This window comes from Crocuta crocuta, unplaced genomic scaffold (genome assembly GCF_008692635.1).
Source record: "Crocuta crocuta isolate KB4526 unplaced genomic scaffold, BGI_CrCroc_1.0 scaffold216, whole genome shotgun sequence".
NCBI classification, from domain to species: Eukaryota; Metazoa; Chordata; class Mammalia; order Carnivora; family Hyaenidae; genus Crocuta; species Crocuta crocuta.
Genome location: NW_027531504.1, coordinates 2,179,675 through 2,192,375, shown reverse-complemented (window position 1 = coordinate 2,192,375; position 12,701 = coordinate 2,179,675). Strand labels below are relative to the sequence as shown.

The following is a 12,701-nucleotide window of genomic DNA, read 5'->3' as shown; positions in this document are numbered from 1 at the left end:
AGAAAAGTTACAAAAAAAAAAAAAAAAAAAAAAAAAAAAAAAAAAAAACCAAGGTACCCTACCCAAAGCCAACACCAACTGACAGACAAGTGAGTAAGGCCATCTTGGGCCTTTCAGCCTAAGAGATCACTCCCATCTATGCAGCTGCATAAGAAAGCCCAGACAAAATCATGAAAGGAACCTCCAATTCAACCCAAATAATTGTAAAAAATAATAATAAACTGTTTTTGACTTACACAACAATAAATAACTGAAACAGGTATTGCAAGGCACTTTATAAAAGATAATATCCAAATGGCCAATAAGCATATGAAAAGATGCTCCACACATCATTCATCAGGGAAAGTACAAATTAAAACATAATGAGATATGATGACATACCCACCGGAATAAAAATTCAAAAAGCTGACAATGTCAAATGTAGGCAAATATGTGGAGTATTGACACTTTCCTACATTGCTGCTTAAAAGTGTAAATTTGTACAACCTTTCTGGAAAGCTATTTGGCAACATTTAGTAAAACTGAAATTATGCCCACTCTGTAACCCAGAAATTTCACTTCTACATTTATGACTAACAAAAATGCATACATAAGTACATACACAAACGTATATACACAAACACACCCCAAAACGTGTGCAAGAATGATCATGGAAACACTATTCATAATAGCCAAAAATTAGAAACAATCCAATTGTTCACCAACAGTAGAATGGATAAATTGTGGTATATTTATACAATAAAACTACACAACAATTAAAAAGTACTACTACAATTTGCAACAGCACTTATGCCTCTTAGAAATAAAATCAGTAAAGCAAGCTAAACAAAAACGGCTAGTTAGTATCATTCCATTCCATTTATATGAATGTCAAAAACAAACTAAATCAAAAGTAATATGGAGATAAAATTCACAATAGTAATTACCTCTCAAGGGTTGCCCATTGACTGGGAAAGGGTGTAAGGCAGCTTTATTAGATATTAGAAACGTTTTCCATCTTGACGTGGATTCACAGAGCTGTACCCAAGATTTATGTACCTCACTTCACTATGTTATACCTCATTAAAAACTGTTTAAATATCCTGCAAACCAGTTTACCATTCTAATGTCATAGAAACAGTAGAGAGAGCAAAAGTGCCAAGACTTGCATAAAACAGCAAGAAAACATTCCCACTGGACCTCCTTTGCCCTTTGGTGATATCAAATGCAGCTGAAATGCAGGTGTGCACAGAGCAGCAATAAACTAGTGACTACATTAATGCCAACTTCAGCTCGTGCACACAACAGCCAAACCATTTACATGAAGCAAAAGTAAACAGGACTTTAAGAATAATACTTTTTTATTTCTATTGCTGCCCTACCAAATTTATATGAAATAATCTCATAGGTTTAGGTTTTATAAATATACATCAAAATATAATTATCCTTTAATTATCTGTTTGAAACTCATTTAAACATTTAAATACTCTAGAGTTATGTAAAAGAATCAAAATGTAAACTGTATTTTGGCCCATCTATGTAGTCAATTTAGATAAATGGTAATCATACACTCCTAATGAGATCAAAGTTGTAGGTTAAAGCCTTGCAGGGGTCAGTTCCATGCAAAAAACCAATGCCCTTTGGCAGTCATAACAATGCTTTCCACTGTCTGATGGTCTTTATTACAAAAATCAAAAAGAAAAGACACAGTATATGTAGTCAGAATTGCATGTTACAAGTATAACAATTTAAAGCATGCTTGATTGTTAGCACAATTATTATCAACATCACTAAATAAATGAGTTCTTCCTATTTCTATATGAGAAAATCATCAGGATACCATATAGAAACTAAAATTAGATGTGGGTTCAAAATGTGGAAGGAAAAAGTCTAGCAGACAAATTCAGCCAAATTGATAAACTCAAAAACTGTGGCTCAAAAAGACTATTCATATTTTCTTATTATACATTATGTTTAAACTGTATTCTTCTGCCCTCCTCACACTGGAGGAGCAACCTACATTAATTAAGATTCCCAAATCTATTTGATAGATCTATTGTGGAGATTAAAATGAGATTATGTAGTAAATTTAAAAAAAAAAAAAGCAGAAAAGATCATTTGTTTAAAATTCAGTAAATACCCAAAAGTTATAGTTATTAGCAAACTTAATTGGAATTAAATTTTCTAATGACTAGATCTGTGCCAAATAAGTTTAATAATTCCTAAAAAAATGAAAAGTGATTCTTGGATTAAATACTTGAGAAAACTGACCCACAATACAATTTACTTAATTCATCCAACTTGCTTTAAGAAATATACTGAGATATTCAAGAGTGACTTAAAAGTGTTTCAAATTCCACACCATTCAAATAGCTTGTAAGAAGAATATTCACACATAATAATACAAAGCAAAACGTGAAGCGAATCATGAGAAGATATAAAGTGCAACTAGAAGTTGGGGAATGAATTCCAGTTGAGATAAGGGAAGGCATCACCAAAGAAAGGGCATTTGAGTTGGGTTTTAAAAACAGACAGCACAGAATATGTAGCAATATGTAACATTATGGTAGGCTTCATTTAAAAAAAAAAAAAAAGGATGTTATAGGGCGAAACTTGGATACTATCTACGTTAAAGAGATAGGAGAAGGCACAGAAAATTTAAAAAGAGAAAGAATTATCAGTAAGTCAAACCAAACCAAGACACAAGAGAGCAATCAGAGAGGCAGAAGGATCATCAAGATGAAGAGACAGGTTTCCAGAGGCATGGACCATCAACAGTACTAGGTGCAACAAGGAAATCATGGAAAATTAGGACTGAAAAAAAAAAGATCACTGGATTTGGGAACAAAACAAATGTATTAGTGACATGTGAGAGAGTAGCAGAGTGATAAGGAAAAATTCTGTTTCCATGAAGTTGAGGTATCAGTGAATAATGAGGCAGAAAAGACAGCTAGAGCAAACCACCCTCTTGAAGTCTATCCATAAAGAAAGAGAAAATGGTGGAAGTCTGACAATGAATAAAAGGAAAGAAACAAAGTGGTGGGACAGTAGTTTGATGGGAATGGCAGAAGGAGACGATTTGTTTTAGGATGGAGAGGGATTACATGAGTTACATGTCATTAGCAGGATTAAGAGGACAAAAAATAAAAGCACTGTTTTTTAGAACAGGAAAGAACTAGAGAAATAAAATAAATGCTGGTAAAAGGACAAAAAAAATAAAATATTTGACTTGTTCATTCAATATATATTTATTGAGTATCCATCATGAAGTTGAAACTGGAGAATATACACTGGAGAACAAGAAACAGTCCTTCCAGAGGAAATGGAAGAATGCCACCCTAACATCCATTCCATCCTTCTTGCTGTATAGCAGCCAAGCAATCTGGATAGCATTACCTCTAACACTAGCAAAAGGAGTTTTTAATCTTGAAAGGCCTGATAGTTAATCTTATCAGAAGGAAACCAGGACTTGATTTAATGGGAAAAGGGGCATTTCTGAATGGCAAGATACACTGAGGGGGCGGGGGGGGGGGGTGGAAAAAGCAGCATTTTGCTATCAAAAAGCCAGCTTATTTATGAAGTCAGTATCAAAGAGGACAGAGCTGAGAGAATCAAAAAAGAAAAACAATGAAGCTCTGATCAAACTACATCTGAAACCCATTCTTTCTTTGGTATTTAAGTTACATGATCCAATAAATCCCCTTCTTTAAGATCACTAAGTAGAGCGTTTTAATAATTGCGAAGGGCCAGCATTCTGATTACAAATTAGATACCACTATAGGCACAAAATTGTTACAAAAATGTAGAATACAATAGGGCATGCCCAGTGCAAACTCTGGACTGAATCCTTTCTACACTCTTCTGCCTTTGGATGTCCATGGTTCTAAACGTTCAACAGAAGAATGCCCCTTCTTTGGTAGTCCTTTCTTGACCTTTCACCCATTGCCCCCAAGCTGGTTTTCTCTTCATTAAACCTTGAATCCCCAGTCTGGGAACAGTAGGGTCCTCCCCCTCTCAGAAGCATCAGATTTCACCTCCTCTCCAGGCTCAGAATCAAGTGAGAGGTGCCTGACTTCAACCACAACCACCTTACTAAGAGAATTCTTAGTCCTGGGGATATCCTTTCTGCAAGTTTGTTCCTGTGGCTCAGTCCAGAATTTTCATCTTTTCCTCAGCCTCGCTGATTTGTCTTCCTTCAAAACTAGACTTATTAAGTACCTCATCTGGGAAGTCTGCAGGTCCCCTTCCCGCTGGTCATTGGCCCTCAGATGCTACCTTCTCAGGGTTCCTGCAACACTTGGTACATGTCACCTCTAAGACACTCAGACACATAAGGAAAGAACTAGATACAATGTGATGTTGTTCCTACTGGGACAGGGACCACAGTTTATTTTGTGTTTAAACAACATGTAGGAAGGAAATGAACATCACTTGTGACATGGAGGAATGAATTGGTACTGGATGCAAAGCAAGACACATGGCTTCCAGGTATGACAGGATTTCTCACAAGCTATAGGACCCTACCTACAGACTCCAAGCGTCTTCATCTATGAGGAATTCATCGCTGGGTTGTTGTGAGATTAAAAAACACAATGAATCTGAAAAATACTGTAGTCCTTTGAAATGATACCTGTAAATATTTTTGATGGATATTCAAAGGATGTAAAGGATGTCTCCTTACTAAGAAATAACTGGAGACATGGATAAGTGAAAAACTCATGAAGTGGCTTAAGCTGACCCTGAAGAGCACGTACAATTTAGGCCTGCTTAAAACGAAAGGGGGTGGAAGAAGCAGCCAGGTAAAGGAAGTAATGAGACCAAGTGCTGAGGAACCAGCATCAATTCATCAGCAAATTTTATTGAGGGATTATGTGCCAAACATTGTTCTAAGTGCTAGGCATAGAGCAATGAAAACAGGCAAAGTCCCTATCTTCAGAGAGTTTAAATTCTAATTTGGAAGAACAGAAAATAAACATAAACAAATAAGGGAGGGGGGCAAACCATGAGAGACACTTGAATGCTGAGAACAAACTGAAGGCTGATGAGGGTGGGGGAGAGGGGAACGGAGGTGATGGGCATGGAGGAGGGCACTTGTGGGGATGAGCACTGGGTATTACATGGGAACTAATTTAATAAACTATTAAAAATTATTTCTGATAGCACTAAGTGACATGAAGGTAATATGCTGTGGTAACTGCTAGGGAGGTACTCTAGATAAGGCAGTAAAGCCATTCGGAAGTGATAACATTCTTCCCTCTGAGAAGAGAGTAATGAGACAGAACCAGAATAAGGAAGAACATGCCAAAGGAAATAGCAAATTCACAGGCCCTGAGGCAGGAAAAAGTTTGCCATATTTGAGGGGGATAAAATGGCCAGTGTGGCTACAGCAGGGTGGTCAAGGATAAAAACAATATGAAGTTAACGCTAAGGTCATGTCTAAGGAACAATGGGGTATCAATCTGGACTGAAGTTGAAATAGTAAATGATCCTAGAAAACTAATTTGAGGCTAAGGATGCCTCATAGATATTTGTCATAAAGTAGGGGGACTTTGGGGTAAGTGTTGGGCACTTGATCTACAGCACCAAAGCAGCTAGGCAAAGACTGTTGGCATTCTGTTACTACAGAATGTCTGAGGAGAAAGTCATCTAGCCCACCTTCCCTACTAGAAGAGGAAATGCAACCCAGAAGAGGACAATGAGGCCTGGAGGCAGAGGGAGGTGAGAGTGTAAGTCATAACTAATGTTTACCAATACAGAGGTCTCCTCTACTTCTGGGTACACAGGAATAAAAATCTGTAACTTTAAAGCCAAAGCACGTAACTGTTGTTGTTCAGCCCTCCAACCCTGCAATGGTAATTGCCTGTTAATGTGGAGGAGGTGCCATGGACAAATGCACTGGAGAATGCTAAACCAACACCTAGAGGGATGTACCTTGAAGAACCCAGATCCACAGTAAATTTGCAAGAGAGAAATAAACTCTGGTTGTGTTGTCACTGAGACAGCTGGGAGTTGCTTGTTATGGCAGGATAACCTAACCTATAATGATAACTAAAGAATACAGACAGAATTTTTTTAAGGTCATATAGAGTAGAGCAGAGATGCTTACTCTGAGTGGGGAGAAGAGAATGTGAAACACTACTTAATGCCTTTGACAGATGGCATTTTTTGTCACAGTTCTTGTCTTTCCCTATATCAGGGACCTCTATCAGATGTGCATCTTTGCAGTTCCTCCTCCTAAAAGGATGGAGTATATATTAGTCAACTTGGGCTACCATAACAAAATCGCACAGACTGGGTGGCTTAAATAACAAAAATTTATTTTCTCAGTTTTGGAGGCTGGAGGTCCAAGATCATCATGATGACAGGTCCTAATAAGAGCTCTCTTCCTGGCTTACAAAGGGCCACCTTCTTGCTGTGTCTTCACAAGGCAAGGGCAGGGGAGGGAGAGGGCAGAGGGTGGGGGAGAGTGCAAATAAGCACCTGTCAACCAGCCAGCCTTCTGGTGCCTCTCCTTACAAGGGTACTAATCCCATTATGAGAGCACACCTCTAAGATCTCATCCAAGCATAATTATGCCCTACCAAATGCCCCACCTCCAGGGCACCTGGGTGGCTCAAGCAGTTGAGCATCCAACTTCAGCTCAGGTCATAAGTTCAAGCCCCGCACTGGGCTCACTGCTGTCAGCACAGAGCTCACTTGGATCCTCTGCCCCCCACCCCCGCTCCTCCCTGCTGGCTTGTGCTCGCTCTCTCTTGCTCTCTCGCTCTCTCTCTCTCTCTCTAAAACTAAACATTAAAAAAATTTCCAAAGTCCCCATCTCCAAATACCATTACATTGGGATTAGGGCTTCATCTCCAAATACCATTACATTGGGATTAGGGCTTCAACATAGGAATTGGAGGCTGGGGAGAGGACGGCACACAATTCATTCTATGGCAGTATATATTCTCCCACCCACTGATTTGTGGTTTGGCCATGTGACTTGAGCTAACAGAATGAGAGAGAGGTAACAGTATATGCCAGTTCCAAGGCCAAGCCTTATAAAGCTCTGACATGTTTCCACTTGCCCTCGGGCACCTCTGATATGGGCATGAGAAAATTATGCTGTGGCTAGATCGCTCCACCAAGGAGGACAGAAACATGTAAAGTCTTACCCAGCACAGCCAACCATATTTCAACAACCTGAAATGAAAAGAAGAGCCACCAAGCCTAAACCCCACTGCTGACTGGCTCAGCCTAAATGAGTAGATGCATGAATGATAAATTATTATGTTTTTAATACAACATACAAACATGAGTTTGGGGGTAGCCTTGTTAGGAAGCATTATTGTGGTAATAGCTAACTGATATAACACCTATTCAATGTCTACAGAGCACATCTGGCTCCTTAGGAAGAACTTTACGCTAACAAAGACACCAGGAAAATTACTGGATTTTCCTAACTTTTTTCTTCAAATTCTTGTTTCTTTATTCACCTCTGCTGGTTCTTTACAACAGCTCCTAAATTCAATTCCAGTACTGGTCAACAAGATCTATGAAGACAACAGAGGAAACAGAAGAAAGGAGGAAAAAAAATAGAATCAAAAACTATTACAAAAAGTACTAATTTCAAGAAAGAAAATCAATACAAAACACCAAATGGAGAAGTCCTTGGGTTTGGTAAGGAAGAAGTTGCCAGTTCATCAGAAAGTCATGTTTAGACACTAGAGAGACAGATGCATGAGAGCTGAGAAAAGAGTAAGTTGCACATAGACTGAGACAGCAAATTTAGATAATTTCATTTAGAAGTTTAACGATGAAAAGAAAAAACAAATAGGACAACAACTAGTGGAGCAGGAAATGGAACTCAACTCTTAATAGGGAAGACTGTGCTGTATTAGTTTTCCGTGGCTATGTACCAAATTACCACTAACTTATTATCTATTTTGTAGGTCCAAAGTCCATGTAGGCTTAGCTAGATTCTCTGCTTAGGGTCTCCCAAGGACAAAATCCAGGTGTTGACCAGGCTGAGCTCTCAACTGGAGGCACTGAAGGAGGATCCATTTCCTTGCTAATTTGGATTATATCCAGCCATTCCCTTGCTGGATATTAGCTGAAGGTTGCTCTCAACTCCTAGAGGCCACTCTCCCACACTTGTACATATCCCCCTCCATCTTCAAGCCAGCAACAATACAAGAGATCCTTTTCATGTGTTGAATCTCTGGCTTCCCTTTCTACTACCAACTGAAAAACATTCTATTAAAGGGCTCATGTGACTATATTAGGCCTATCTAGATAATCTCCCTATTTTAAGGTCAATTGATCAGTAACCTTAATTATGTCTCAAAATCCCTTTTGGTATACAATGTAACAATCAAGCAAGTAACGTCCAGCATATCCACAGTCCTAGGGATTATGGAAGGAAATCTTAAGAGGTCATTTTAGGATTCTCCCTATCATATATACATATTTAAAGTTAGAAGAGGATCTAAAAGCTAAAAGATCTTGAAGATTTTAAACATCAGAATCCTGTATTACATGAATTACAATAATTAGGAAGGAAAGAAATCAAGGAAAAAGTACACTATCCTCACCATAGCTAAAAAGGAGAATGTCTTTTCTTGGATTGAAAGAATGATAAGAGGGGTGAGTGGGATGCAAAAGACAGCATTTATGCCAGCTATTTACTTTGCCAAATTTAGTATCATGTTAATTTAGATACAAAGAGACATATTCTCATATTCTGGGTTCTTTGAAAAAGTTCTTCCAGATGGTTACACCTCCCTAGAGTGACAGCACCCAATGTTGCTTTGCACATATTGGGAATTCAATTAAATACTGCTGACCATCTGATTGAGAATTCAGAGTCTGGAGTAGCTGACTCAATACAAACATATGGCTTAGTTCCCATCAAAGGAAAAATCAAGCCACTGTATTCCCCTCTCTAACACTGCACCTCCTTGCAATGTGGTAGAAAACATAAGTGAACTAATAAAAATAGACCATGTAAGAAAGAGTAGGGAACAGGCAAACTGTAAAATACAAATTTTTTCTAATTTTTTCTAATTCTTCAGCTAAGAATCAACACTAAGACATTTCCTTTTTAATTCAACTCAATCAAATCAATGCACAGAGAACTACTTCAGTTCCTCATTTAAGATGAGGAAGACACAATCTGAGCTCAAACTGCTAAGGGATGGGGGATAAGTGTTAAAAGTGAAGTAAAGGGAAGAAAACAATATTAAACCACTTTAACTTATAAAGAACCATACGGAGTATTTACAGATAAGGAAAACAAAGGTTCAGAAAGGTTGAATACATTTTTTCAAGGTCATACAGCAAGTATATAAGTAGATTATAAATTCAAATTCAAATTGACTGAACCCAAAACTCAAGCTCTCCCCAAGGAGGGATTAAATCATCTCTGATTGGCTACCTGGACAAGGATTTAGAGTAAGGTGGAAAGAAACTATAACAGTTTCTTAGAGAAGCAGCTATTTCAGATGGAACTCAGAAAGATATATACACTTTTGAAAAGCTGAGAGGTAAAGTAAGGAGAATAATTCCAGAGGAAAGAACATAAGGCACAGAAACAAGAAATCTGGGTCAACATTTGGAGATGGTAAGTAGTTCAGATAATCTAAAGCACAAGCTCTTCACAAATAAATATTAAATTGGACACTGATATGAGGGGAAATATGGAAAATCACTCTATATTTACTCTGCAGTTAATGGGAGGCGGGGCGGGGGGAGGGAAGGTAGGGAAGTTCAAAAAAAACTTGAATTAGGAAGAGAAAATTATCCCTATTCCACCTCCATTTGCCCTTTAGTCATAAGGTTAACAAACTATGTCCCATAGCCCAAATCCAACCCACCATCAGTGTTTGTTCTTTTTGTTACATAAATTAACCCATTTACTATAGGCTAGCAATGTTTCAAAGGGTGGAGCTTTTATTGGTCTTTCAATCCCTTCAGTCTTCTGATGGCAGACTTTACTGTGCAAGTAGATGTGGTGTTGTGGGTCCAGGCATCACCAGCTACCGCTTTCATGCAGGAACCACAATGTCAGATCCCTGCAACTCATCTTTTATCTTGGTTTTGCCACAGAAGGATGCAAGTATACTAGGCATGCAGGCTTATTTCAATTTTCATCACCATTTTCCTGACAGAAGCATTTACCAATGACTCCAACTTTCTTGGCGCATTTAGCCATGTTGCCACAAACTAGGACGGAGCCCAGAGAGCACCCGCCATCTGTTTTTGTAAAGTTCTATTGGAACACGGCCATGTCCAGTCATTCATGAATTGTCAGTTGACTGCTTTCACCCTACAACAGCAAAAATCGTATGGCCCATAAAACCTAAAACATTTCCTTTCTAGCCCTTAACTGAAAAAATATGCCATTTGCTCTAGCCCTATACCTCATAGGACTCTTAGTGCTTTGCTCTGGTCCAAATATAAAGCTTATATGGATATTTCTCAATTGTCAAATTTCCAATATTATAATTTTAATTCCGTTTATAGTAATTGAGAATTTCATTCTTACACCATCAGCCTTCCTCCCCACTCCCCACCCCAACATACTAGGCACGTTTAAATCAGTACTTAGTATTTATACCATTATGACTACATAAATATTCATTACTCCTGAGCCAGATAATGTGATTGTGTCCATACTTAAAAAATACCTTTCTGATATTTTTCGGCTTAGTTTTTCATTTATCTATCACTGTATTTTCCCTAGGCGAACACATTTGTCAACAATTTTTTCCAAATCTTCAAACATACCAGGCACTTCATTGTTTTTCCCAAATCCTTCTCATAGTCCTCCACCCTTTTTCTCCAATCTGGACCAGGTGCTCTCAAAGCCTACAGAAGAACTATTCTCAAGGAACCTCTTTTCTCTGTCCTCCTACATTAAATCCTTTGTTTTTTGCATGCTAGGTCTTTCTCTTTATTGATTTCTTCCCTTGTTTTATGCAAGTTCATCTTCCAGCTTTCTTATGTTTCTATAAAACATAAGACATAAATGTTTTAATCCTTTTGTGTCTTAGAACTTCTTTATTCTATACTACTTAATCGATAGTTTGGCTAAATAGAGAAATGTAAGCTTAAAGTGATTTTTCCCTAACAATTTTAAAAGCACTGCAACATTGCCTTCTATATTCTAGTGTTGCTGTCAAAAGTTTGATGTCATTCTGATTTCCATTCACCTCTATATGATCTGTTTTTAATTCTCTTTTGTTTTATACAGACTCCACAAAGCTTTCAGAATTTTAATCCATAATGTTCTTAAATTTCAGGCTTTGTGGTCTTTTCTCACTCCTTATGCTGGATACCAGGGGAATCTTTTCAGTCTAGAGACTTGTATCCAAAAGAACTAGAAAATTTTCTATAAAATTTTTTGATAATTCCCTTCAGGTCTTTTTCTTGTGCTCCATCAGTTGTCCACTGCCACAATAATGATGCATAACAAACCATCCTAAAACTCAGTGACTTAAAACAATAACCATTTATAACTGCTCTGGATTCTACTAGTTAGCTGGGTTTGTATAGGCAGTTCTTTCTGGTCCTGGCTGGGTATCACACACATTTTATGGTAGGCCGACCAACAGCTGAATTAAAATGGCATTGGGGAAGACAAGGCCCTGTTCCACAAGGGTGGGTGGGTATTAAGTCACAAAGATCAACAGAAGAAAAGGTTTTAAGAAAGAAAAGATAGCCAAAAATAGCAAATGATGCTGAGAAACACAGAAAGATGAAGATGGGGATACCATATGATGTGGTTACTAGAAAGATAACAACGAAGTTTAAGAGAGATGCTTCAATAGCATAAGAAACATACGTTAAGAGTATTTAGTAAAGAAATATGCATGGGTTCTTCTTTCTTTTCAAACAATCTAATGGTGAAAAAAAGAGGAGGAAAAGCCTGAGGTGAGCAAGCTCTAATATGGTAAGGTCAAGGAAAGGTTTGGGGATTTTTTCAGTTTCTTATTTAAGAAGAAGAAAAACCTCGGCAGGATTACAGAAAGAAAGTGACAAAGAATCTCTCCTTGACCAAGCTCTACTCAGAATCTTCTGAACTTTCTTCTCAACTACACCCTAACTTTTGGGCTTCCATGTTCATCTCTTCATTATCCAATTTTAGGAAGAATCCTGCTAATTCAGTTTAGCCAGAATTCTTCATCCTCAATATCTGATCACACTCAATATCTGACTGGGTTCCTCACCCTCCACCATCTCTCAGGTAATGTCTGATCACCCTGACCTGCCAAAAGCAAGATTTCTGTTAGGCCACATTAACCAGAATACCCCTTACCCCAGAGTTTCTTCTCAGTAATTTTACATTCACTGACCCTCATCCTAGTCCTTGGCTGTAAATTCCTACTTTTCCTCATTGTATTTAGAGTTGAGCCCAATTTCTTTTTCCAACTACAAAACTCCTTTGCAGGGGTCTCTACACCTATATCTGTGGTCCTAAATAAAGTATGCCTTATTGTTCTTTAACAAGTGTCATGGGATGATTTTATTCTTCTCTAATAAAAGATACAAGGAAAGAATAAAAATTGAAATCAAGGGGAAAATTGAAGGATAATTAACAAAGGCTTGGAAAAGAAAGGAAGGATATGTCATCATGAGCACAGATGCAGAGATCGGTCTTAGTGGAAAAGGAGGAGCATTGGGGCACCTGGGTGGCTTAGTCAGTTAAGCGTCCGACTTTGGCTTAGGTCATGATCTCGCGG

General features: G+C 38.0%; 1 protein-coding gene and 1 pseudogene across 5 annotated transcripts in view; both read right to left on the bottom strand.

The window, feature by feature from the left end:
- ANKS1B (ankyrin repeat and sterile alpha motif domain containing 1B) overlaps positions 1 to 12,701 on the bottom strand; it is a 1,065,677-nt gene that overhangs the window by 1,026,270 nt on the left and 26,706 nt on the right. The window lies entirely within an intron of this gene.
- LOC144238359 (large ribosomal subunit protein eL43 pseudogene) lies at positions 9,910 to 10,171 on the bottom strand (annotated as a pseudogene).